Source organism: Beta vulgaris, chromosome 3 (assembly GCF_026745355.1).
Source record: "Beta vulgaris subsp. vulgaris cultivar EL10 chromosome 3, EL10.2, whole genome shotgun sequence".
NCBI lineage: Eukaryota > Viridiplantae > Streptophyta > Magnoliopsida > Caryophyllales > Amaranthaceae > Beta > Beta vulgaris.
The window spans coordinates 34,332,306-34,358,601 of NC_079204.1; the positions used below are offsets into that span (position 1 = coordinate 34,332,306).

The 26,296-nt window shown below is 41.2% G+C and overlaps 1 non-coding gene across 1 annotated transcript; it reads right to left on the minus strand.

The window, feature by feature from the left end:
* Nucleotides 1-14,271: 14,271 nt before the first annotated feature.
* Nucleotides 14,272-14,378, minus strand: LOC125496232 (small nucleolar RNA R71). Its single transcript, XR_007272929.1, has one exon. It is a non-coding gene; the product is annotated as a small nucleolar RNA R71 (small nucleolar RNA).
* Between the last annotated feature and the right edge of the window lie 11,918 nt (nt 14,379-26,296).

The window sequence follows — 26,296 nt, forward strand, 5'->3', positions numbered from 1 at the left end:
GAAAGGCTAACCCAATGCGGTATAGATGAGACTCATGAAATAACACATAAAGAAATAAGAGTGGAAATTTCGAAGGAGCAGGTAGTAGGCGAGCCAAATATAAGAGAGCTTAATGATCATATGGTGACTCAGGTGGAGGATCAGAGGGTAACCACGATTGCAATGAGAGTTATGGATAACCTTCAAGATGGAGCTGCAGGGGGAAAGGCGGAACAGCGTGTTAGGAAAGGCTGGAGGCGAAGAGAGGGGAAGGGGAGTGGAGGCACAGTAGAGGATTTAATCACGGTAGGACAGAAACGTACTGGTAGAAAAACAAATGAGATGGGATTGGATGAAGGTGAAATGGAGGAAATGCGCATCTTCAAAAAAGTGGGTGTTGATAGTGGAGCTTTGAAGGAGGGAGAACAAAGCACAGCTGATGAAAAGGTGGCGGGCCCCACAAAATGGGCTCTTGGTGGTCAATGAAGCACATTCTATCGTGGAACTGTAGAGGGATGGGGAGCCCCTCTGCAGTGAATGCTTTGAGGAGACTTCTCTCTTCGGAAAATCCCCAAATAGTGTTCTTATCTGAAACAAAGTTAAAACAGCGTGAGATGGAGTTTGTTTTAAAAAAATTAAAAATTGATAAAATGATAGTGGTTGATTGTGAAGGAGTCGGAAGAAAAAGAAGTGGAGGTCTGGTGCTTTTCTGGAGAACGGAGGTAGATATTCAAGTCATGTCTTGGTCACAAAACCACATTGATGTTATCATAAGTGAAGCGGATGGACATGAGTGGCGGTTCACAAGTATGTATGGTTACCCGGATGACGAAAATAAAGTGAAAATGGGGGCTTTACTGGAAGTCTTAGCCCGTGCTAATCCTCTCCCGAGGCTGTGTGGGGGAGACTTTAACTTGATGCTGATGGCTAGTGAAAAGAAAGGAGGAGATGCTTTTAAGATTCAGGAAGCAGACATATTGCGAAAGGCGATAGAGGTGTGTCAATTTATAGACATGGGGTTTGTGGGCTACGAGTTTACGTGGTCAAATAACAGTGGAGGGGACGCCAACATTCAGGAGAGATTAGACCATTTCTTTGCAAATGAGGCATGGAAGTCAAAATTCCCAGGCTCGTATGTCGCTCATCTTCCGAAAAGAAAATCCGATCATGTTCCGATTATTGCCTGTGTGAGTGGTGGGATAAATCGAACGACTTAAACACAAAAAACAAAGCAATTTCGGTTTGAGGCGTTATAGTTAAGGGAGAAAGATAGTGAGGAAGTGGTGAAGGAGGCATGGATTAAAGGGGTGGATGCAGCGGCAAATCTCCAAAGGACATCTAGTAAGCTTTCGGTATGGAGTAGAAAGAAGTTTGGTAACAATGCAAAGGAGATAAGGAAATGCCAACAACAAATGAAGGAAATGATGGAACAAGAGCCTACGGTGGAAGTGATTGAAGGTATGCGCATTCTTGATGCGCGAATGGAAGAGCTTGAAAAACAAGAAGAGATTTATTGGCAACAACGGAGTAGGCAGGACTGGCTGGCTCATAGGGACAAAAACACGACGTTTTTTCATCAAAAAGCGAACCAAAGAGAGCAGCGAAATAGAGTCCAGCGCATTAGAGATTTATCGGGTACTTGGTTTGAGGACGAGGACGAGATGGCAGAATGTTTTATTTCTTACTTCGAGGACCTATTCAATTCTAATGGGCCGGGCGATATGGACCCGGTTCTGAACCTGGTGGAGCCAAAAATAAATGATGAGATGGCAGCGGGATTAGCAGCACATTTCCGACGGGAAGAAGTGACGTACGCCCTTTCCCAAATGCACCCAAACAAGGCCCAGGGGCCCGATGGTATGAATGCGTTATTTTATCAGTCTTTCTAGAGTTGTATTGGGGAGGATGTGGTTGATAAAATAATGTCATTTCTTAATAATCTTGAGGATATTAGTACGGTAAATCAGACGCACCTTGTTCTTATTCCTAAAAAGAAACATTGTGAGTCCCCTGTTGACTTCCGCCCGATAAGTCTCTGTAATGTTCTGTATAAATTGGTGTCGAAAGTCCTTGCCAATAGATTGAAAAAAGTTTTACCTGATGTGATACTTGAGAGTCAGAGTGGATTTGTTCCTGGAAGGTTAATTACTGATAATGTGTTAGTGGCATACGAATGTTTTCACTATCTTCGAAAGAAAAAAAAGGGGAAAAAAGGTTATCTGGGTTGAAACTAGATATGAGCAAGGCCTATGACCGGGTTGAATGGAGTTTTGTTGAAAAAATGATGACTAAGTTAGGATTCCCGGAAAGTTATGTTTCGTTGATCATGAAATGTGTGTCGTCTACAACCTTCTCGGTGCTGGTTAACGGTCAACCATCTAGGACCTTCACACCATCCAGAGGTCTCAGACAGGGTGATCCGTTATCTCCGTTTTTATTTGTGTTATGTGCTGAAGGGCTGTCAAATCTTCTAAGGGATGCGGAACGGAAAAATCTTATTCATGGAGTCAAAATTGGTAGGAGAGTGAACCCTATTTCTCACCTATTTTTTGCAGATGATAGTTTGCTATTTATACGAGCCACAGAAGATGAAATTGAAAATGTGATGGAGGTCTTATCTATTTATGAAGCTGCTTCCGGGCAAAAACTGAATATGGAAAAATCAGAGATGTCCTATAGCCGAAATTTAGAGCCAGAAAAGATTAATATGCTTCAGACGAAGTTGACCTTTAAGGCAGTGGAGGGGCATGAAAAGTATTTGGGCCTTCCAACTTATATCGGAAGTTCCGAAAAAAGAATTTTTCAGGTTATTCAGGATCGGGTTTGGAAGAAGCTGAAAGGATGGAAAGGACAATGTTTATCACAAGCGGGGCGTGAGATCCTTATTAAAGCTGTCGCGCAGGCAATCCCTACATATGCAATGCAATGTTTCCGTCTCCCGAAAAGTATTTTGGACGGAATAGAACAAATGTGTAGAAGCTTTTTTTGGGGCCAACAAAAGGAGGAAAAGAAGATGGCGTAGGTCGCTTGGGAGAAAATGTTTCTTCCTAAGAGAGAAGGAGGGCTCGGGATTCGTAACTTTGATGTTTTTAACCGTGCACTACTTGCTAAACAGGCGTGGCGGGTGATTACCATGCCAGAGTCCCTAATGGCAAAAGTACTTAAAGGCAAATATTTTCCGAACTCGAGTTTTTTCGAAGCAAACACCAATCCAAACGCGAGTTTCACATGGAAATCCATTCTGGGTGCAACGAAGGTTGTTATGAAAGGTGTGTGCAGGGTGATTGGTAACGGAAAGACTACTCGTATATGGCATGACCCGTGGCTGCCTAGCGCTAAGGACTCCATAATTCCGCAGCGAGATATTCACATAAATGAAAATGATCCATATTATGTCAGTGATCTCATTGAGGAAGGTAGATGGAAAAATGACATGCTAGCCCAGTTTTTTAGCCCACGAGTAAGTCAAGAGATCCGGAAGTGGCGCTATCTATTCATGACCTGGAAGACTATTAGATGTGGAAACATACGCAGCATGGGAGTTTCTCGGTCAGGAGTGCATATTACATTGAGTTGATAGAGGATCGAAAGTCTCTCCCATCACCATCAAGGCATGATGACAAGAAAGTATGGAAATGGCTATGGTCATCGAAAATCCAACCGAAAGCCAAATTATTTGGGTGGAAATCCCTGCATAATGGCGTCCCGGTTCGGGCTAACTTTTTCTCGAAGGGGTATGATGATTGATAGAGTTTGCCCAAGGTGTGGGGAGGAAGATGAAACTCTTGAGCATATGTTACTCCAATGTGAGGTTAGCCAAAGAGTATGGTATTTATCTCCGCTTAGGTTGAATGGGAGGATAGGCCGAGGGGGAAAGTTTCGGGATTGGGTGGAGTTAAATGGTGGGAACAAAAAGGAGGAGGAGTGGTGGAATTTATTTTGGATGCTATGTTGGCAGATTTGGCTAGGGAGAAATTTGTGGGTTTTTGAAGGAAAGAGACGGGAGGCATACGAGATGGTGGACAGGGTAGTGCAGGGAGCCTTGGACTATGAAAATAGTGCCGGAAGTGAAATAAGAAAGCTGAAAGTTTCAGAGGGTAATCGGGGATGGTCAGCGCCGATGCAAGGAACATATAAGCTAAATACGGATGCGGCAATGTTTGACGGCTCTTAGGTTGGTATGGGTGGGGTGGTGCGTGATTTTAAAGGTGATGTTCTAATGGCTATGTGCAACAAAGTAACGGGGACAGATGATGTGGCTATCGCGGAAGCAATGAGTGCGAGACAAGGAGTTAAAATTGCATTGGAGGTTGGGTTTCGAACCTAGTCCTTGAAGTTGGTAACTTGAGGCTATATAATTGCTTGGTTAAGCGCAGGTATGATACATCGACGTTTGGGCTAATAGTCAGGGACATTTTGTGTTTCGAAAATCAATGCTCCAAACTGATGTTCTCTCATGTTAAGATGATGGGCAATAGTGTGGCCCATGGTCTAGCTAAGGTGAGCAAAACTTGTAATAGATTGCTAGTATGGTTGGAGGAAGCTCCAAATGAAATTGCTAGGCTTGTAATGGCTGATAAGGTTGATGAGTAATGAAATCCTGCTGTTCTTTTGCTATCAAAAAAAAAATATTAAAGCGTGTGTTTCCTACCTCTATCTTATTCCTTTTCTATTTTTTATGAAAACACGTGCAAAGCACATGTATTCTCGGCGCTTAATGATGACTACATTACTCTTGACGCCTAAACGCGACTACATAACAAGGAAAAAAATTTCCCACCCAGCGCTTATTACTAGGTGTCGAGCAATCAGCGTCCACAAACCTCAGTTTTTGTAGTAGTGTATAATACAAATTAGAACAATTGCGGAAACTAATTTGTTAAATGCGTTTTGTTGTAGAATCCTTTCAATATCGAAGATGATGAAGCAAAGAAAAGTCTATTTCTATCTGCGGTTGCCGAGAGCTTAAGAGATTTCAAGGTTAAGTTAGTGTCTGGGTGGATCACTAAGCGAAGAAAAGTAGTAGGTACAAAGAAGAAGGAAATCTACTACGGGGAAACGCCATCCGGTTCTCAGGTTTCACCGGAAGCATCAGCCGAGCCTTCCAAATTACCATTTCAGATGTGGAAGAGTATCAAATTAAATTTAATGAGTGAGAAGCATTTGTTGCCAAAAACAGTACCCACAAGCTATGTAAGAATATTTTATTAATATTTAACTACACTTAGCTCTAATATTATTGTATAACCTTTGTTTGTAATTTTTTTTAGGCAAGACGTGAGAAAAGTAGCGTGAGTGCAAAAGCTATGAAGTATTATCCTCGTTTGGGTGCTCATTCGTACAATGAGGCAAGAGAGAAGTGGATGTTCGCTCATTTTCCCACAACGGGGTCGACAACAGCAACGGAGACTAGCTCCACCACCACAGTTACACAAGCTCCGCAACCAGATAGAGTACTCAATTGGTGGTGTTGGATGCATGGGATTGATGAAAAAGGAAAAAAAGAGTCTTTCCTGATCCCTGTACAAAACAGATAGCCAAGCCAACGCCATTGTAAGTACACAAAAAATGTTCTTTTGCTTGTATTCCAAGTGATGTAAACCACAATTTTGTGTTGAATATGATAATATGAGGTAGAATGTAAATAATTACAATAATCATGTCCCCTACTTCAAATTATAAAAATTTCGGGAACATAAATGTGATTTTAGGCCTCTTTTGGCCACATCGCGTCCAATTCTTAGATTTTGAGTCATTTAACCCTAATTTATTTTTGACTATGACTATATAAGGTATAATATAAGTAGTGCGTAGATTTTTTTACCTTAAACTTATTGGTGGTTGAGTTTCGGAAACATAGATGTGATTTAAGGCCTATTTTGGCCATTTCTCGTCCAATTCTTATATTATGAATCATTTAACCCCAATTTATTTTTGAATCTGAATATATAAGGTATAATATAAGTAGTTTGTTGATTTTTTACCTTCAATTTATTGTTGATTGAATTTCGGAAACGTAAATATGATTTTAGGCCTATTTTGGTCATTTCGCATTCAATTCTTAGATTTTGAGTCATTGAACCCTAATTTCTTTTTTACTATGACTATATAAGGTATAATATAAGTATTGTGTATATTTTTTACCTTCATTTTATTTTTGGTCGAATTTCGGGAACATAAATGTCATTTTAGGCCTCTTTTGGCCATTTCGCGTCCAATTCTTAGATTTTGAGTCATTTAACCCCCAATTTATTTTTGATTATGGTTATATAAGGTATAATATAAATTTTGAATTCATGATAATTATTTCTTTCTTATTCTAATGTAGATTGGCTTGAATGAAAAATAGGCATCCGGTGAGTTCACTCCTAAAGGACACATCGATGCATTGCACGAAACTTTAGGAAATGACTACAGTAGATGCATGAGGGACGTAGGAGGTGTCCGCCTCGGTTTGAGAAAGGTATATGGTGATAAATACACTATAGCGACAAAATCAAGTGTAAGTAGTGTGAATTTGGCGGAGTCCATCAAGGCTGCAATTTGGGAGGAGCTTAGGCAGGAGATGACACATAACTTCAACGCCATATTGCAGCAAATGGGTTTACCGACTTTTGCATTGAAGAAGGGAAGTAGTGTTATTATTCCACAGTCGACTAGTTATCCACGAGCATCTGATGATCAGATGATACCTTTATCTAATCCACCTCCAGTACCCGAGTTGAAGGTAATCATTTAACCCCTTTGCTTTATTATACAACTATTGTACGTTTTTCAATGAAGTTTTTCAATGAACTAATATAAATGAAGTTTTTTTCAAGGAGGAGACCGCATGTGAACTCTTAGCTCGAGGAGATGGTTCTGATAGATTCATTCTGCTAGCATATGGCCATGCATAGCTCCCTAGTGACTGATTACGATTGCATAACCAGTTAGTGGACGATATGAATTATGTGGTCACCATCAATGAAATTGTGTCCGGTTTTGAAGAATTACCTCTTCCGCTACTGCAACCAGAATTTGATCTACATTTACTAAGCCATATAGTTAGTAATTATGTTCTACGGCCGCGTTCATTGGTGCGGTTTTCAGATGAGGTACAATGATTAACATTATATATATATATATATATATATATATATATATATATACATATATACGTCCTTTGTTTTCTATTTCCTATGATATATAGTTAGTAATATCTTTACTTTTAACTGATTACTAGGTTTCGGGAAAGGTCGGTTCACATGACAGGAAAGCAAAGAAGGCATGTTCACCTGATGAGAAGGTGAAAGCAAATGTTTCATGTGCAAAGAACCCGGTTATTCTCGATCCAGAGGTGTTGCGGGGCCTTACTATTCCATTCTTTTGGTTGCATGAGTGCGCTAGCGATTTACCCGATGATAGTGCAATAGAGGTTGTTTTGGGGGCGCAACAATCCACTACCTTGAGGAGTCGTCGATATTCATTTCTAAGGTCGATGTCAAAGAATTCTTATGTGGGGAAGAGCTGAATGTTTCCATGATACAAACTCTCATGAGGTAATACATAATAAGTATATATATATGTTTATTAGTTTTTAATTCAACTTCCATAATAGGTAAGTTTATTGTTAACCAATATGATTTCTCAGGTTATTGTACAATGAATTGAATTGAACCTCAATTGGCCCAATAATGTTTGGTTGGTTATGTCCAAACATATTACGAGATGACAATTGCTTGAAAAACAAAGTTGAAGTGAAATATTATACAGAAATGAGTTTCAAAGCATCATCTCGTTTAGGAGTTCATTAGATCATCCTCATCCCGTATTTTAAAAAGTATGTTTGTTAAACCCGCTTTGCTTCTATTTATTAGATAATTAAGTTCACCTATGAATTATTTTATGATTGATACTATATTTCCTTATCGTTGTAGCTTTCATTGGACACTAATTGCAATATGTTTGTCAACTAACTAAGTATACCACTTTGATTCTTTGCGTCGACAACCACCACAGTCCTTACTACTCATATAATTGTTAAATATGTAGCCTAACAGAAACTAAATATTTATGTACTTATTAATATTACATGATCTTACAATGATGTATTGATGTAGTTTGATGAAGAAAGCTAGTTGACGAAGACTTGACTAGCAATAGCTCTTGTTTGCATATCAGTCGAGGTAGTATGAGTAATTTGCTTGTCCATATATATAAATACATTTTTCGCTACATACTTATATCACTAGTAGAATAAATGCTACTTGCTGCGGTTAAAAAGTGCCCTATTGTTGCGGTTTGGGGCGGGCAGCAATTAAGGGCGCAGCAATAGGTATTAATTATATTGCTGCGGTTTTAAACCGCAGCAATTTATGTCAGATATTGCTGCGGTTTTTAGGCTAAATCGCAGCAATATAATTATGTGTTATTAGTTTATATGAGAATATTGCTGCGGTTTTGGCCTAGAAACCGCAGCAATATTCCTTTTTTTATTGTTTACTTAAGTATATTGCTGCGATTTTGGCCTAGAAACCGCAGCAATATGTCAAGGTACAGGTAAATTTTTTTTTTTTTTGATATTAAATTTAAAAAATTAGAACCAGGCAAATAACCCATGCACTATCCACCAAATTCACATAACAAATGAGCATCAGATCTTTTAAGAGAAAGATAACAACACATTCATCAAAACAAATGAAACTAACAATAAATCAAAAAATCGAAATGAAAATTATAACAGTATCTAAATCAAAAAACTAAATCTAAAAAAATACAAGAAGAAAATCAGAAAATCAAATCTAAAAAAAAAAAAACTAAAATCGAAGAATTAAATTTAAGAAAAAAAAAGAACTAAAACAATCTGCTTCACCTGTCGCTGAGGCTTCGCCATTTGCGGTTTAGTGGTGGAGCGATGGCCGAGATATGTAGACCACAAGCGACGAGCTACGGCCGAGATTTGTAGACCACGAGCGACGAGCGATGGCCGAGTTTTCAGCACCACTCGACGAAGGCCGGCGAGCAACGAATAGCTTGTGCAACGGTGGAAGCAGAAACGTTACCATGGGGTGTGCGATTCACGAGCAATGAAAGCTGGGGAGCGTTGAAGGCTGGCGAGCGACGAAGGCCGGCAAGCGTCGAAGGCCGATGAGCGACGAAGAAGGCGAACCACGAAGAACGGCGAGCCACAACCAAAGGAGAGCCACCAGCGCCAAAGAGGAGAGCGAAGTGCGAGAGGAGAGTGCGTAGTACAAAGAGGAGAGAGAGAGGTTAGTGAGGAGAGAGAACCCCAGTGCGTGCGTACAGGAGAAAGAAGGGAATAGTGAGGAGAGAGATGAGAGGACGGCTTATGAGGAGAGAAGGGAAAACTAAACCCTAATTGAGCCACAAACTTGTTTTATACTTAAAAAAAGCTTATATTGCTGCGATTTTCTCAAAAAACTGCAGCAATATATTAAAATAATATTTTTTATATTATTTTAATATATTGCTGCGGTTTTTTCGAGAAACCGCAGCAATATGTTTGTTCAACTAGTAAAAAAAATTTCCCTTAAAACTATATTGCTGCGGTTTTTGGCCGAAACCGCAGCAATATGGTTATTTTGAATTTTTCATTTTCTTTTTACGTGATATATTGCTGCGTATGGGTAAAACCGCAGCAATACTACCGCAGCAAATAGCAATTATTCTACTAGTGTACACATCTAACATGAATGTCTTTGGATGCATGTTTTAGTGAACTTTAAAGTGTCCACAACAAGATGATGGACACTTGCATGTGGCTATTACATGATGAGGTTCATATTCGATATCGTCAACCAATGCACTAACATCGATGATCTTCAAATGGTATGTCACTTATTAGTATATGTTAGTTTAGATTAGATCAATGGGTAATAGTTAATTGCTTTAGAAACCAAAGTTGATGTATTTATTCTTCAAGAATCAAATACTTGTGCGGAAGCTAAATAAAACTAATCAATAACAATGAAGATTCAAGCAAGAACTCACAGATTCAAGCAAGAACTTAAACAAATGACTCGAACCAAAGTAACAAGGATAGAACTTAGGTTATTCAATGATAAAGACTAAGTCACCACAAGGAATAACACTAAGGGTTTTGAATGCATAAAGGCTAAGCCACCAACACTCAAGAGGTTTGTAAACAATCAATTGTTTAACACAAAAACTCACAAAATTCTATTATTAATCTGTCAAGAATTCGACTACATAGGCTCTATATTTATACTACTTGACAAAAACATAAACCTAATAGGATTAGGACAAGTCCCTAATTCCTAGACTCCTTAGACTCTTTGAATCATGTAAAATCCATCGTTTTAAGAACGTAGGCAAAACCATGATTCCTAATTCAACTCTAACTAGGAAAGCAATTAAAGATATGAATCCTAATAGAATTAGGATGCTCATAGACCTGCTAGTACACGCCTATCCTCTACCTTGGTTGGTTAGCAAACATGCTACCACCTTAGTAGTCATTCCCATGAAGAGTCCTCCATGTACATCAATTGAGCCAAGATTTAAAGAGATACTTTTATATGCAAGTGCTAGAAAACTTGCATCCAATGCTCCTGTATCATCCTCCTCTTCTTTAGAAACAATTGTCCTCAATTGAGCCATATCATCATCATGGACATAAGGTGCTAAATCCCCCACATTCACAGTGGCACTTACATTGTAGTTTCCAGGCAACTCCAACTTGAATGCATTATCATTCACTTTGCTAATGATCTTGAAAGGACCATCTGAGCGTGGCATAAGCTTATTCTTCCTAAGCCCTGGAAACCTTTCCTTTCTTAAGTGTAACCAAACCAAATCACCAACCTTAAAAGAATGTTGCACTCGATTTTTATTAGCTAGTTGTTGATATTTGGTGTTCACTTTCTCAATCCTTGCTTTAACTTGTGCATGAAGTTTAAGCATAGCTTGCGCCTTTTCCTTTGCATCTACATGATAGACCTCATCACTAGGGAAAGGAATTAGATCAATAGGTACCTTAGGGTTAGCTCCATACACAATCTCGAATGGAGAACAATTTGTAGCATAAGTAGGTGACCTATTGTAAGCAAATTCAGCATGTGCAAGCTTCATATCCCAATCCTTGGTACTCTTACTTACCAACCCTCTAAGTAAGGCGCCCAAAGTTCTATTAGTTACTTCAGTTTGTCCATCAGTTTGAGGATGATGGGAAGTACTAAAGCATAACTTTGTACCAAGGAGCTTCCATAGTGTCTTCCAAAAGTAACTCATAAATTTAGTATCCCTATCACTTACAATAGTAGAAGGAACACCATGAAGTCTAATAACTTCCTTGCAATATAAATCAGCTACCTTGGAAGCATCATCAGTCTTGTGACAAGGAATGAAGTGTGCCATCTTAGAGAACCTATCAATGACCATCATGATAGAATATTTGCCTCTTTGTGTCCTAGGAAAACCTACAATATAATCCATAGCCACATCTTCCCAAGGACCATTAGGAATAGGTAAAGGAGTATACAAACCTTGGTGAAAAGTGCTTTTGGCTTTTTGACATGTAGCACATCTTGAAATGACTCCTTGCACATCCCCTTGCATCTTTGGCCAATAGAAATGTTCTTGTAGAATAGCCAAAGTCTTGTTCATGCCAAAATGTCCTGCTAGACCTCCTCCATGAGCTTCCCTTACCAAAAGCTCTCGAATTGAACAAGATGGAATGCATAGCCTTTCTCCCTTGAAAATATAACCATCATGAAGCACATATGAACCATAGGAACCTTTAGAGCATGCCTCCATAATCTCCTTGAATTGCGCATCCTCTTTGTAATATTCTTTCACTAATTCAAAACCAAGAAGTCTTGAACTTAACACTCCAAGTAAAGAATACCTCCTAGATAGAGCATCTGCCACCACATTAGCCTTGCCTTCTTTATACTTGGAAGAGAAATTGAAAGATTGTAAAAACTCCACCCATTTAGCATGCCTAGGGTTTAGCTTTTGTTGTCCATGGATATATTTCAAAGCTTCATGATCTGAGTGAAGCACAAAATGACTTGATGATAAGTGGACTTTAGGTTCACTTATTTGCATTTAGTTTAGATCATTTAGATTCATTTTAGGCCATTTAGTTTCCTTTTTCTTTCCCTTTTCCATCTTTTCTCATACTCTCATGTTTAGCATTTAGTTTTAGTTCATTTGCATACTATTAGGTTGCATATAGGTCATTTCATTTGCATGTGCATTCTACCCCCTCCCCCCCCCCCCCACCTAATGTGTTCTTGGAGTGCTTTGAAGCAGAGATATGCAAGGAAGAAGCTCCAAACAGAGGAGCGGGCGCTCCTGAGGAATAGGAGCGGGCGCTCCATCGTCGAATGAGGCTGGCAGAAAGTTGGAGCGGCCCTGGAGCGGTGCAGGAGCGGTCGCTCCAAGCACTGGAGCGGGCGCTCCATATTGGCCGGAGCGGGCGCTCCAATGCCCAGATCCCGATTCTTTTTGTTTCGTGTTTTACAACTTTGCCCTTATTTCTACGGGGTATAAAACCAATTTTGTAAGAATTCTGAAGGAGAGTTTTATTTTCTGAAAAATTAATTAGTTCTAATGAGGGAGAGTTTCTAGAGAGAGAAGTAGAACCTAGAGAGAGAAACTATATCTAAACTTTTGAATGTGGGTTATTTAAGCTATTTCAATGGAGTTTTGCATTTGAATATCATCCATCTTTGAGTATTTCTTCTATCTTTTCTCTTATCTGCTTTTATGTTTGTTTTATCTTGCTTTGGTATTGATTAGTAGTAATTAGTTGATGATTAGCTTATTAGATATGATTTTCACCATTATTGTTTCACCATTGTTGCTTCAAGCTTTTTATTTATCCCTTTCTATGGCTAGTGAGTAGATTAGTAGCTAGGGGAAGGGGATGACCTTGCTAACCATGAGTTGGCCTTAAAAGTCAAGCTTGGGGGTGTACTTTTGGTGAGATTGTGTTGTCTAACTAATTTGATTGCCTTGTTTATTTGATTGATCACCATTTGAACTTGTTGTGGAAATCTAAGGTGAAGGATTGAGAAATGAAATCTTAGATAGACCTTTAGCTAGATTATAGGTTGGCTTCACCATGAGAATAGGTGTTTGACTCCCTAGGACCTCGTTTGGATCTATGAGTTGTGGAAATACTTGATTAACCGATTTTACCATAAGAATAGGTAAAATCGATTGATTAAGTCCTCCTAATTAGCTCGAGAGAGTAATTGGGAAGCATTTGAGTGATCGAGTCCCCTAATCGACCCTAAATCCCCTTGGCTTGACGATTTGGTTGATAATTTGTTAGCTCGTGAATCCCCTATCCCTAGTGTCCTTTTAATATAGTTTAATTCGTATTATTTAATCTATTTGTTAGCTTCTTAGTTCCTAATTTCTTAGTTGTTCACTAATTTCAAAAACCCCAAAAATAGGCTTAGCTCGCTAAATCACATTCGACCCTTGATTAATCTTTGCTTCCTTGTGGATTCGACCCTTTCTTACCCTATATTAGGCTAAGTTAGGTATTTAATTTGGCACGTGCAACGACCGTGTCAAATTTGGCGCCGTTGCCGGGGAAGCAACGGATTACATTGCATTGAATTGTGATTTTTGAGTCTAAGTTAACTCTATTCCCCTCCCTTTTTCCATTTTTATATTTCTTTGGTTACCGATTGGTTGCTTGCTAATTGGTGGTAAACCTTTGTGTTGCTAATATCTCCCTTTAGCTTTTGTGTTTGCATGTCAAGAAGGTTACGAAGTGATCATTTGCTTCCAATCGACCACAATCTTGAGGGCACTCTACGGGAGTTGAGGAGGATTTTTCGGGAACCAAGGGTGCTAGCTACTAGTGAGGAGCAACCGGGGGAGGTATTTGAGGAAGATCAATCCAGTTCTTCTACTTCTAGTATCATGGCGGAGGGTCCACCCCTCCAAGAGCTTTGAGGGACTATGGTCACCCCGAAGCATTTGAGCTCAAAAGTGGGATACGAAGGCCGGCAACTACCGCTAACTTTGAGTTCTCTCCACATTTGATTAGAATGATCAAGCAAGAGCCTTATGGAGGATTTTCTCATGAGTGTCCACTTGACCATTTGGCGAACTTTCTTGAGCTTTGTGCCACGGTCAAGCAAAATAATGTTAATCAAGAGTTCGTGAGACTTAATCTTTTTCACTTCTCTCTCACGGGGAAGGCCAAGAAGTGGTTACAATCTCTTCCTCCCGATTCCTTGACTACTTGGGCGCAAGTGACGGCGGCTTTTGTTGATGAGTTTTATTCTCAAGAGAAGACTTCCGAGGCTAGGAGGAAGATCTCTAATTTCATACAAGATGAGGATGAGAGTTTGAATGAGGCATGGGATAGGTTCAAAGACCTCCGAAGATCGTGTCCGCACCATGGGTATAGTCAATGGATGTTGATGCAAAGCTTCTATGATGGGTTGCTTCCTATGACTAGAGCTAGTCTTGATTCCGGAGGGGGGTCAACTCACCAAACTACCGGTTGATAACATTGAGCCCACCATAGAGGAGGTTGTGAGGCATTACTCTTGGGGAAACACAAGGTCTACAAGCAAGAAGGCTAGTGGCAAAGGGAAGTATGATGTAGATGCTATGGATATATCCATGCCAAGCTAGACACTCTAGCTAAGAAACTCGAGAAGGTGAACTTGGCATCCCCAAGCCAACCACCTTCCCAAGCTTTCTCTTGTGAAATTTGTGGGGTACCGATCATGCAAGCTCTTATTGTGGAGGATCTACGGAACATGTTGCATGGGTTGGTGCAAGGCAAGAGGGGCCTACAAACTTCAACAACCAAGGGAGGTGGAACAACCCCTCTCAAGGATCATGGAAACACCCTCCACCACAAAATCACAACAACTACACATCCAACTTCCGACCACCCGGTTTCAACCAACCACAACAAAGACCACCCTTTGAGCCTAACCAACCAAAGCCTTCATCACTTGAGTCTACACTTCAACTTTTCCTTGCCCAACAAACCAAGACCAATACCGATAATGATAAGAAATTTGGGGATATTCACTCTTCCTTACAACAAATGCAAGCTCACAACAAAATGATTGAGACCCAACTTGCTCAAATTGCCCAACAAGTAAGCAACACCACTTCCCCTCTACTAAATTTCCAAGCCAACCCGTGATTCACGAGCATGCCAAGGCCATTACTTTGAGATCCGGAGCAAATTATGAGGGGCCTAAGATGCCTAGTGAGGTGAATGAAAGCCCGAAGTTGAGAAAGAGGGAGTGAAGGTGAGGTTGAGAAGCTTCTTGAAGAGGTAATAGTAGAGGATGAAAGTGATGTTGTACCGAGTCAAGAGAAAGAAGTTCATGAGCAACGCAACGAGGCTAGTCAAGCGACACCCAAGACTTATGTGCCTCCGGTTCCTTTTCCTCAAAGGTTAGCTAAGAAACAACTCAATGACAAATTCATGAAGTTCTTGGAAGTCATGAAAGGACTTCAAGTGCATATCCCTTTCCTCCAAGCCATGTCTCAAATGCCACTTATGCCAAGTTTCTTAAGGAGCTCCTCTCCAATAAGACCAAGCTCGAGGAAAGTGCTACTATTGCTTTGACCGCCGAAGTTAGTGCCGTACTTCAAAACAAGCTCCCCAAGAAGCTTGAAGATCCGGGGTCATTTTCTATTCCTTTGAAGATTGGGGACTTGGAGCCCAAGAGGGCCTTGGGATTTGGGGGCGAGTGTAAGTTTGATGCCCTTGTCCATAGCTAAGCAACTTAATTTTGAACTCAAGCCTACAAGGAGGGTCATTCAACTCGCCGATAGATCGGTGAAGGTTCCTATTGGAGAGTTGGAGGATGTGCCGGTCCAAGTTGGAAGGGTCTTCATCCCATGTGACTTTGTGGTTATGGAGATGGAGGAAGACTCCCAAGTCCCTCTTATACTTGGGAGGCCTTTTCTTAAAACGGCTGGGGTTCTTGTTGATATGAAACGTGATGTGCTTACATTAAGGGTAGGAGATGAAAGCATGGAGTTTGCTTTCAAGCAATCAATGAAGTCTCCAATCATGGAAGAAGTGAAGAGAGTAGATAGTTTTGATGAGGAGGTCTTGAGTTTGAAGGGTATGAGGAATAAGAAGGACCCTTTGGAAGATGTACTTTTGGGCGAGGATTTGGAGGATAATGAGGAAGGGAAGAACTTCAAGCTTGCCATGGATACCTCTCCAACCTATTGTACCAAGGAGAAGATCGAAGCCCTTGAGGTGCCTTCACCTAAGGAGGAGAGTTCTAAGCCTCCTCCCAAGGTAGAGTTGAAACCCCTTCCCCCTTCTTTAAAATATGCATTTCTTGGTGAGGGTGAGACTTACCCGGTGATGGTCAATGCTATGCTTGAAGGCACTCAACTTACTCAACTTCTTGATGTCCTTCGGGAACATAGAAGTGCCATTGGTATAGCATTGAAGATCTCAAGGGGCTAAGTCCTACCTTGTGCATGCATAGAATTCATCTTGATGACGATCATGCTTCTTCTATTGAGCCTCAAAGAAGGTTGAATCCCAATATGAAGGAAGTGGTCAAAAAGGAGGTCTTGAAACTCCTTGAGGCGGGAATAATCTACCCTATCTCCGATAGCCGGTGGGTTAGTCCCGTCCATGTGGTCCCTAAAAAGGGAGGCATGACCGTCATCACCAATGAAAAGGGAGAACTAATCTCTACTAGATCGGTGACCGGGTGGCGTATGTGCATTGATTACCGGAGATTGAATAAGGCCACCCGGAAAGATCATTTCCCCATCCCTTTTATAGATCAAATGTTGGAAAGGTTGGCGGGTCATTCCCATTTTTGTTTCCTTGATGGTTATTCGGGGTTCTTTCAAATTCCCATCCACCCGATGACCAAGAAAGGACTACATTCACTTGTCCATTTGGTACCTTTGCTTATCGAAGGATGCCATTTGGCTTGTGCAATGCGCCCTCTACATTCCAAAGATGTATGGCCGCCATCTTTTCGGACATGTTGGAAGATACCATAGAGGTATTCATGGATGACTTCTCCGTAGTAGGTTCATCTTTTGACGATTGTCTCAAGAACTTGAAAAATGTGCTTCAAAGATGTCAAAAGATGAATCTAGTGCTTAATTGGGAGAAATGTCACTTCATGGTTGAGGATGGCATCGTGTTGGGACACAAGATCTCCCACAAGGGAATTGAGGTAGATAGGGCCAAGATTGAGGTCATAGAGAAGTTACCCCAACCTACTACGGTGAAGGGAGTGCGTTCTTTTTTAGGTCATGCCGGTTTCTATCGCCGGTTCATAAAAGACTTCTCTAAGATTGCTAGGCCCCTATCTAGCCTCTTGCAAAAAGATAACGATTTGTTTTTTGATGATGCTTGCATGAACGCTTTTGAGACTTTAAAGCATGCCCTTATTTCCGCCCCCATTGTGCAAGCTCCGGATTGGAGCTTGCCTTTTGAACTAATGTGTGATGCTAGTGATTATGCAGTGGGAGCCGTTTTAGGGCAACGAAAAGAGGGAAAGCTTCATGTGGTCCACTATGCGAGCAAGACACTTGATTCGGCTCAAAAGAACTACGCCACAACGGAGAAAGAGTTGTTAGCGGTTGTGTTTGCCTTCGATAAGTTTCGGCCTTATCTTGTGTGCTCCAAAGTGGTAGTGTACACGGACCACTCGGCAATCAAATATCTTATGTCCAAGAAAGATGCGAAGCCGCGATTGATTAGATGGATCTTGCTCCTCCAAGAATTTGATATTGAGATTAAGGATAAGAAGGGAACGGAAAACTTGGTGGCCGACCACCTTTCACGCTTACCTTTGGTTGAAGACTCCCCCTACCATGAGCTTCCCATTGATGATAGTTAAAGGATGATATCTTATACTCCATCAAAGCTCTTGATACTCCATGGTTTGCCGACATGGCGAATTACTTGGCTTGTGGGATTATTCCTTTTGAGTTTACATATCAACAACGAAGGCGGTTTCTCCATGATTCTAAGTTTTATGCTGGGAGGACCCACTTTTGTTCAAACGGGGGAGGACGGTTTATACCGGAGATGCCTTCCCGATGATGAGATAGCAAGTGTGATGGAGAAATGTCATTCATCCCCTTTTGGAGGACATATGGGCTCCGACAAGACCGTTGCCAAGATCTTATCATGTGGATTGTGGTGGCCCACAATGTTCAAGGATTTTGGAGCTTTGTTAAAGCTTGCGATCGGTGTCAAAGGGTTGGCAACATCTCAAAAAGGCATGAATTGCCCCTCACTAACATTCTAGAGTTGGAGATCTTTGATGTTTGGGGGGTGGATTTCATGGGACCTTTCCCTTCTTCACTTGGTAACTCCTATATTTTAGTGGCGGTTGATTATGTCTCCAAATGGGTGGAAGCAATCGCCTCTCCCACCAACGATGCTAAGGTAGTTACCAAGCTTTTCAAGTCCGTGATATTCCCGAGGTTTGGGGTTCCAAGGGCCGTGATTAGTGATAGGGGATCCCATTTCGTCAAAAAGATTTCCAAGCACTCCTCTCCAAATATGGGGTGCATCATAAAATGGGGCTCTCCTATCATCCACAATGTAGTGGCCAAACGGAAGTGTCAAATAGGGAGGTGAAGCTCATCTTGGAGAAAACCGTGAACCGATCTCGCAAGGATTGGTCATTAAAGCTCGATGATGCTTTATGGGCCTATAGGACAGCTTTTAAGACGCCAATTGGCACAACCCCTTACAAGCTTGTGTATGGCAAATCATGCCACTTGCCAGTTGAGTTAGAGCATAAAGCATATTGGGCCATCAAGCTTTTGAATTTTGATCTCAAGTCATCCGGGGAAAGAAGACTTTTGGATGTTCATGAGCTCGAAGAGCTTAGGCGGGATGCCTATGAAAATGCTAGGATTTACAAGGAGAGAACTAAGGCTTGGCATGATCGAAGGATAATGAAGAGAGAGTTCAAGGTAGGAGACAAGGTCCTTCTCTTCAACTCTAGGCTAAGACTCTTTCCGGGGAAACTTAAGTCTAGGTGGAGTGGACCGTTTGAGGTAAAAACGGTGTTCCCGCATGGACGGTAGAAGTGTGGAGTGAAGAAAAAGGGACGTTCAAAGTAAATGGGCAAAGACTCAAGGTATACCATGATGGAACCCAAATTGAGCACATTGGTCACATTGCTTTGGATGACTACCCCCTTTCCCTATGAGAATTTTAATCATAGGGAAGTCAAGCTAATGACTTTAAAGAAGCGCTTACGGGAGGCAACCCGGGTCTAAGTTCTAAAAAAAAAAAAAAAAAAAAAAAAAAAAAAAAAAAAAAAATTGGCTAAGTGTTGAAGAAGGGAAGGAGGAGCAAAGAGCCAAAAGGGTCCACAAAAGAGGGGCGCTCCACATAAACAGGAGCGGGCGCTCCACATAAACAGGAGCGGGCGCTCCATCCTTCCGCAAGATTAACAAGGAAGGCAGAGAGATTGGAGCGGAGGGAAGCGGTCCAGGAGCGGGCGCTCCGACCCACGAACTTTTTTTTGAGAGACACAGAAAGTTGGAGCGGTGGGGAGCGTGTAAGAGCGACCCGCTCCAGGCACGGAGCGGGCTCTCCCTTTTAGCCGGAGCGGGCGCTCCATTGAGCCCGAACTTTTTTTTTTTAGCTCCCCTTGTTTTCCATCGGGCCCTACCCCTTCCCTCTCACTCACATTTCCCTTCTCTCTCTCACTCACATTTCACTCAACCCTATTTTCTCTCTCCAACCTCCATTAAAACTCCAACTTCAAATCTCCATATCTCTTTCATCTCTCAATATTTTCACTCACCTCCTTCACAAAACCTTCATATTTTCTTCTCCTCTACACAAGAAACCCATTTTCGTCAAAAAGCCCAAATCCGAAACTTATTCATCACTTAAAAGTTGAAGTTTGGGAAGAATTCTTGAAGAAAAAAGGGTAAGGAGCACAATTTGAAGCTTGAAATCGCCTACATTGCTCGCAATTGGGAGTTTCTTCACCCCTCTTAAAGAGGGAGGTAAAATCTTAACCCTAACCTTCATTTTTCTTCTAGATTTGGCAATACATAGAATATATATGATGATTGTGGTGTTTCTTGTGGATTTAGCTGGTAGATTTAGATAGATTTTTTTTTTTTCTGATTTTTGGATTTTTTTCAAATTTTTGTGTGATTTTTTTCGTTCTTTTTTAGTTACTTACTCCTTTCATCTTTCTAGTTCCTTTTTTTTTATATCAATTTTTTTTTTATTTATATAGTCTCTTTTCATTTTTTTCTTATTTTTACTTTGATTCTTGTCTTCATCGTGCCCTTATTTTTGTGTTCACTTGTTGGGTCGAGCTCTGTCTTTTGATTTTTAAAAGAAACTATCACTTGGTTGAGCTATTCTCCTTAAACTCCAAGTATGTTTCGTTCGCGTAAAAAAAGTAAAAAAGATCATGGCTCAACCTCCCAAACGAACACCAAGGGCACCCTTCCGGCTCTTAAGTTCGTCAAACCCGAACATAAACGTTGTTATGACGAACTTAAGCACCGGAAGATCAAGGCTTCCAAGTTTTTCCACATCGACACCCTTGAAAGTCTAGGGATAAGAGTTGACGTAAGGCGTGCCTTGTTTGCTTTAGGCATGGAACGCTTTCACACTTTTAGCGCCTTGACGTATGAGCGCCTCACATTGGAATTCTTAGCCTCTCTCGAGAGACGTGAGGTTGAGGGACATGAGGGGGAGTATGAAATCTCCTTCCAATTGTTCAATCAACCCCAATGCATCTCTTTGGCGAGGCTTAATGAAATTTTCCAATGTGATGCCTCAAACGCCATTCGCAATCCCGAGACTTGGCAATACCCCACCTTCTATCAAAGGGACGTATTTTGGCGTGACATTGCCGGATACGCCCCTTTTGATCCGAAGACGGGATATTCCTCTCATATGCATTCCCCCATTCTTAGATACATTCACCGCCTCCTTGTTACCTCCATTTACTCAAAAAAAGAACCAAGTAAGGTAGCATCGGAGGAGGTGAGTGCACTCTACATTGCCTCCCATCACCCTGACGAAAGTGGGGCAAGCTGAATTTCGGATTTCTATTTCTCCAACGGTGTCTTGCTATACGCCGTGGGGAATTATTCAAATCCGATATTCACTGTGGGGGATGATTACTATCATTGCCTCCGCTCTTGGGTTTGGGGAGCAACTCTCTTTGTTGACTCCAGTTGATGACAACCCCTTTCTTGATTTGCACTATATTAGAGCCGCCGGGTGGATCGACTTTACCCCGATCCCGAGCGGTTTGTTTGGAAGGTAAGGGGTCGTCATCACTGTTACCTCCCAAACCCAGCGGTGACCACCCTTGATCGCGAGGGGGGGATGGTGAGATTCTTCTCATCCCTTTGACCCCCCGTCGCGGACGCCCAGCCCGCGCGGGCAACTTAGCTCCTCCTCCCCATCAAGAGGAGCCAAGTTCCAGCCGGCGTGCCTCAGTGTCATCCTGCTCTTTTGACTATGAGGGGGCCTACCACAGTCTTGCTCTCAACCAGGATCGTATGATGAATATGATCCAAGGCATGCGAGAAGACTTGAGTGGTATGATGGTACAAACTGATGCTATGTACCATCACCATGTGCAGAGTGGAAATGTTGACCCTTATGTCAACTTTCCAAATTGGCCTCCTCAGCATGGGCCAATACCGGGATGGAATGAACGCCAACCCACGTACCCGTATTGGCCCCAACGCGCCCACCCTATGATTGGCGAGCACCCGGGGGTTCCAACCCCATGGGTGATCCCGCCTATCCCCACCCCTACGGCGCTTGGCCGCCGGGCTACACGGGCGTTGGGAGCCTCATGGCCCCCCTCCGGAAGCCGGTCCATCTCACATGGACGAGGACTAGTTCCTTTTGCCCCGCTCCCCCTTTACTTCTTTTGAATGATTGCACCGAGGACGGTGCCTTAATTGTTTGGGGGGTGTTTATATTTGATTATGCTCGCGGGATGTGGCTTCTTTTTAAGGGTTTGGGGTGTCTTTTTGGGTGCACGTCTTAGAGAGGATGCATTGCTAGGTCGGGTTTACGAGGCATGATAGGAGAGTGTGCTTCAATGTTTATTGCCTTGAGGAATTCGATGAGAACGACCATGGTTGACTGACTTCTTGTATATTACATGTATATAACTTTTTCCTTTTTCTACTCTCTTTGTTGCTTTGTACATATCTTTTTGCTTTACGTTTTTTATTTCTTTTTTTTTTCTTCTCACTTTCTTTAGGTCTTAGACTTGCATGTAGTATAGTTGCATGGCATGATAGCTTTACATGTAGCTTATAATCTGCATAAAAAAAAAAAAAAAAAAAAAAAAAAAAAAGAGAGAAAACATCAAAAAGATTTTTTTTGCATCACCTAATTAAGGAATAACTCTATGATATGAATCTAGAGGTAAGAGGTTGGGAACTTGACTTTTGAGTAGAGGTGATTTATTTGAGTGTCTTATGTGCTCGTTAGGAGTATTAGGGGTGCTTTAAGCTTGGATGCCTAGGTCTTGGTACTAATAGACCCCTCGATTGTCCGAGACTCGCCTTAGTGTGAATTAATGCCACTTTTTCCCTATAAAAAGTCTTTACTCTCTCCTTTGACCTTGGATACGCCTTTTGGCTACCTTGAGAACCTTTCTAGCTCAATCAAATGGAAGGCTAGTAGCCTTAAAAAAAAAAAAAAAAAAAAGAGAGCCCTTTGGCCAATTGGATCAATAAGTGGTGCATAAGAGCCCACAAGGCTAGTAGCCTATATCATGCTTTGGCCCCTAGAGATGCTCCAATGCCTTGGGTATGAGCTACCTTACCCTCTTATCGTGTCTTATCGAGTGCTCGGTACCGTGCCTCAGAAACATGACTATCGAGTGAGAGTAGACCGCGTGAGGAGGTAGTCTAGGGCCCTTGCAAAAAAAAAAAAAAAAAAAGAAAAAAAATAAAAATAAAAAAATCAAGTGAATAAATAGGCTAGCTTGGGGGATCTTGTGAGCTTGGGGGCGCGATTGGTACAAGGTTGAGCGAGTTTTTCCATTTTGTAGGGAAAGGTTTCACTTAAAATCAATCAAGGCTTGTGTGATATTTGAGGGTCATCTAAGACAATCATTTTCTTTGCACGCTAGCTTAGACCACCTCTTTGACCCCTAACTTGTGGATAAGGAAGGACGGCTATAAGCTTCGAAAATTGGTCGAGATTTCCCTTTGCCTTGACACCTCTTATAAGACGAGAACCTTAATTTTGTGATGCCCTTTATAGTTTCATTCATGCATTGGTTTCCTTGAGATTATTGATTGCTTGAGGACAAGCAATTGGCAAGCTTGGGGGAATTTGATAAGTGGACTTTAGGTTCACTTATTTGCATTTAGTTTAGATCATTTAGATTCATTTTAGGCCATTTAGTTTCCTTTTTCTTTCCCTTTTCCATCTTTTCTCTACTCTCATGTTTAGCATTTAGTTTTAGTTCATTTGCATACTATTAGGTTGCATATAGGTCATTTCATTTGCATGTGCATTCTACCCCCTCCCCCCCCACCTAATGTGTTTTGGAGTGCTTTGAAGCAGAATATGCAAGGAAGAAGCTCCAAACAGAGCGGGCGCTCCTGAGGAATAGGAGCGGGCGCTCCATCGTCGAATGGCTGGCAGAAAGTTGAGCGCCCTGGAGCGGTGCAGAGCGGTCGCTCCAAGCACTGGAGCGGGCGCTCCATATTGGCCGGAGCGGGCGCTCCAATGCCCAGATCCCGATTCTTTTTGTTTCGTGTTTTACAACTTTGCCCTTATTTCTACGGGGTATAAAACCAATTTTGTAAGAATTCTGAAGGAGAGTTTTATTTTCTGAAAAATTAATTAGTTCTAATGAGGGAGAGTTTCTAGAGAGAGAAGTAGAACCTAGAGAGAGAAACTATATCTAAACTTTTGAATGTGGGTTATTTAAGCTATTTCAATGGAGTTTTGCATTTGAATATCATCCATCTTTGAGTATTTCTTCTATCTTTTCTCTTATCTGCTTTATGTTTGTTTTATCTTGCTTTGGTATTGATTAGTAGTAATTAGTTGATGATTAGCTTATTAGATATGATTTTCACCATTATTGTTTCACCATTGTTGCTTCAAGCTTTTTATTTATCCCTTTCTATGGCTAGTGAGTAGATTAGTAGCTAGGGGAAGGGATGACCTTGCTAACCATGAGTTGGCCTTAAAAGTCAAGTTGGGGGTGTACTTTTGGTGAGATTGTGTTGTCTAACTAATTTGATTGCCTTGTTTATTTGATTGATCACCATTTGAACTTGTTGTGGAAATCTAAGGTGAAGGATTGAGAAATGAAATCTTAGATAGACCTTTAGCTAGATTATAGGTTGGCTTCACCATGAGAATAGTGTTTGACTCCCTAGGACTCGTTTGGATCGCTATGAGTTGTGGAAATACTTAATTAACCGATTTTACCATAAGAATAGGTAAAATCGATTGATTAAGTCCTCCTAATTAGCTCGAGAGAGTAATTGGGAAGCATTTGAGTGATCGAGTCCCCTAATCGACCCTATTGAATCCCTTGGCTTGACGATTTGGTTGATAATTTGTTAGCTCGTGAATCCCCTATCCCTAGTGTCCTTTTAATATAGTTTAATTCGTATTATTTAATCTATTTGTTAGCTTCTTAGTTCCTAATTTCTTATTGTTCACTAATTTCAAAACCCCCAAAAATAGGCTTAGCTCGCTAAATCACATTCGACCCTTGATTAAGCTTTGCTTCCTTGTGGATTCGACCCTTTCTTACCCTATATTAGGCTAAGTTATGTATTTAATTTGGCACGTGCAACGACCGTGTCACTTGACCTAAGGTAGTGACTCCAATGGTCAAGTGCTCTCACTATTGCATAGAACTCCTTATCATATGTAGAATAGTTAAGTTTAGCACCACTCAACTTCTCACTAAAGTATGCAATAGGTTGTTTCTTTTGAATCATCACAGCTCCAATCCCCACTCCACTAGCATCACATTCAACCTCAAATGGTTGTGAAAAATCCGGAAGGGCTAGAATAGGAGTATTACTTAGTAGCTCCTTAATAGTATCAAAGGCTTGTTGAGCTGCCTTTGTCCACATGAACTTGCCTTGCTTGATACATTCGGTCATAGGGGCCACAATACTACTAAAATTACGCACAAATCTTCTATAAAAAGAAGCTAAGCCATGAAAGGAACGTACCTCAGTTATAGTAGTAGGAATAGGCCAGCTCTTTATAGCTTCTACCTTGGATGGATCCACTGAAACGCCATCCTTAGAGACAATGTACCCCAAGAATGTAACACTAGGAACTAGAAAGTAGCACTTTTCTAGCTTCCCATAGAGCTTTTGTTGGCGCAACACCTCAAAAACCTCCTTCAAATGAGCTAAGTGTTCCACCACATTCTTGCTATAAACAAGTATATCATCAAGATAAACCACAACACACTTACCTAAGAATGGTTTTAACACCTCATTCATCAATCTCATGAAGGTGCTAGGTGCATTAGTTAAACCAAATGGCATCACAAGCCATTCATATAGTCCCATCTTAGTCTTGAATGCTGTTTTCCATTCATCTCCTTTTCTCATTCTTATTTGATGATAACCACTCCTCAAATCAATCTTAGAAAATATAGTAGAGCCATGTAATTCATCAAGTAAGTCATCCAATCTAGGAATAGGAAAACGATACTTAATGGTTATGTTATTAACTGCCCTACTATCTATGCACATGCGCCAAGTACCATCTTTCTTAGGCACCAACAAGGCTGGTACTGCACAAGGACTCATACTTTCACGCACATATCCTCTAGTCATCAACTCTTCAATTTGCCTTTGCAACTCTTGTGTCTCTTGAGGATTGCACCTATAAGCAGCTTTGTTTGGCAAAGAAGCACCTGGAACTAGGTCAATTTGATGCTCTATGCCACGAATAGGGGGTAAACCTGGAGGTAAGTCTTGAGGGAAGACATCACTATACTCATCAAGCACATGTTCAAGGTGTTTAGGAACCTTGTAAGGTTGTTGCTCCCTTCTACTTCCTTTGCCATCAATAGATACCCTTCATGTTCTTCCTCCAATTCCTTTCAATCTCCTTAGCACTTACTAATAATGTACCTTTCTTTGGGATAGGGGAAGGTAAAGGTTTTAAAGCAGTTCTCTTACCTCCAACTGTAGCAATACATACATTAGTTCGACCATCATATTTCATGTGCCTATCAAATTGCCATGGTCTTCCCAAAAGGATGTGACAAGCATCCATATTGCATACATCACATAAAACCTCATCTTTAAACTTACCAATTTCGAACACAATCAAGGC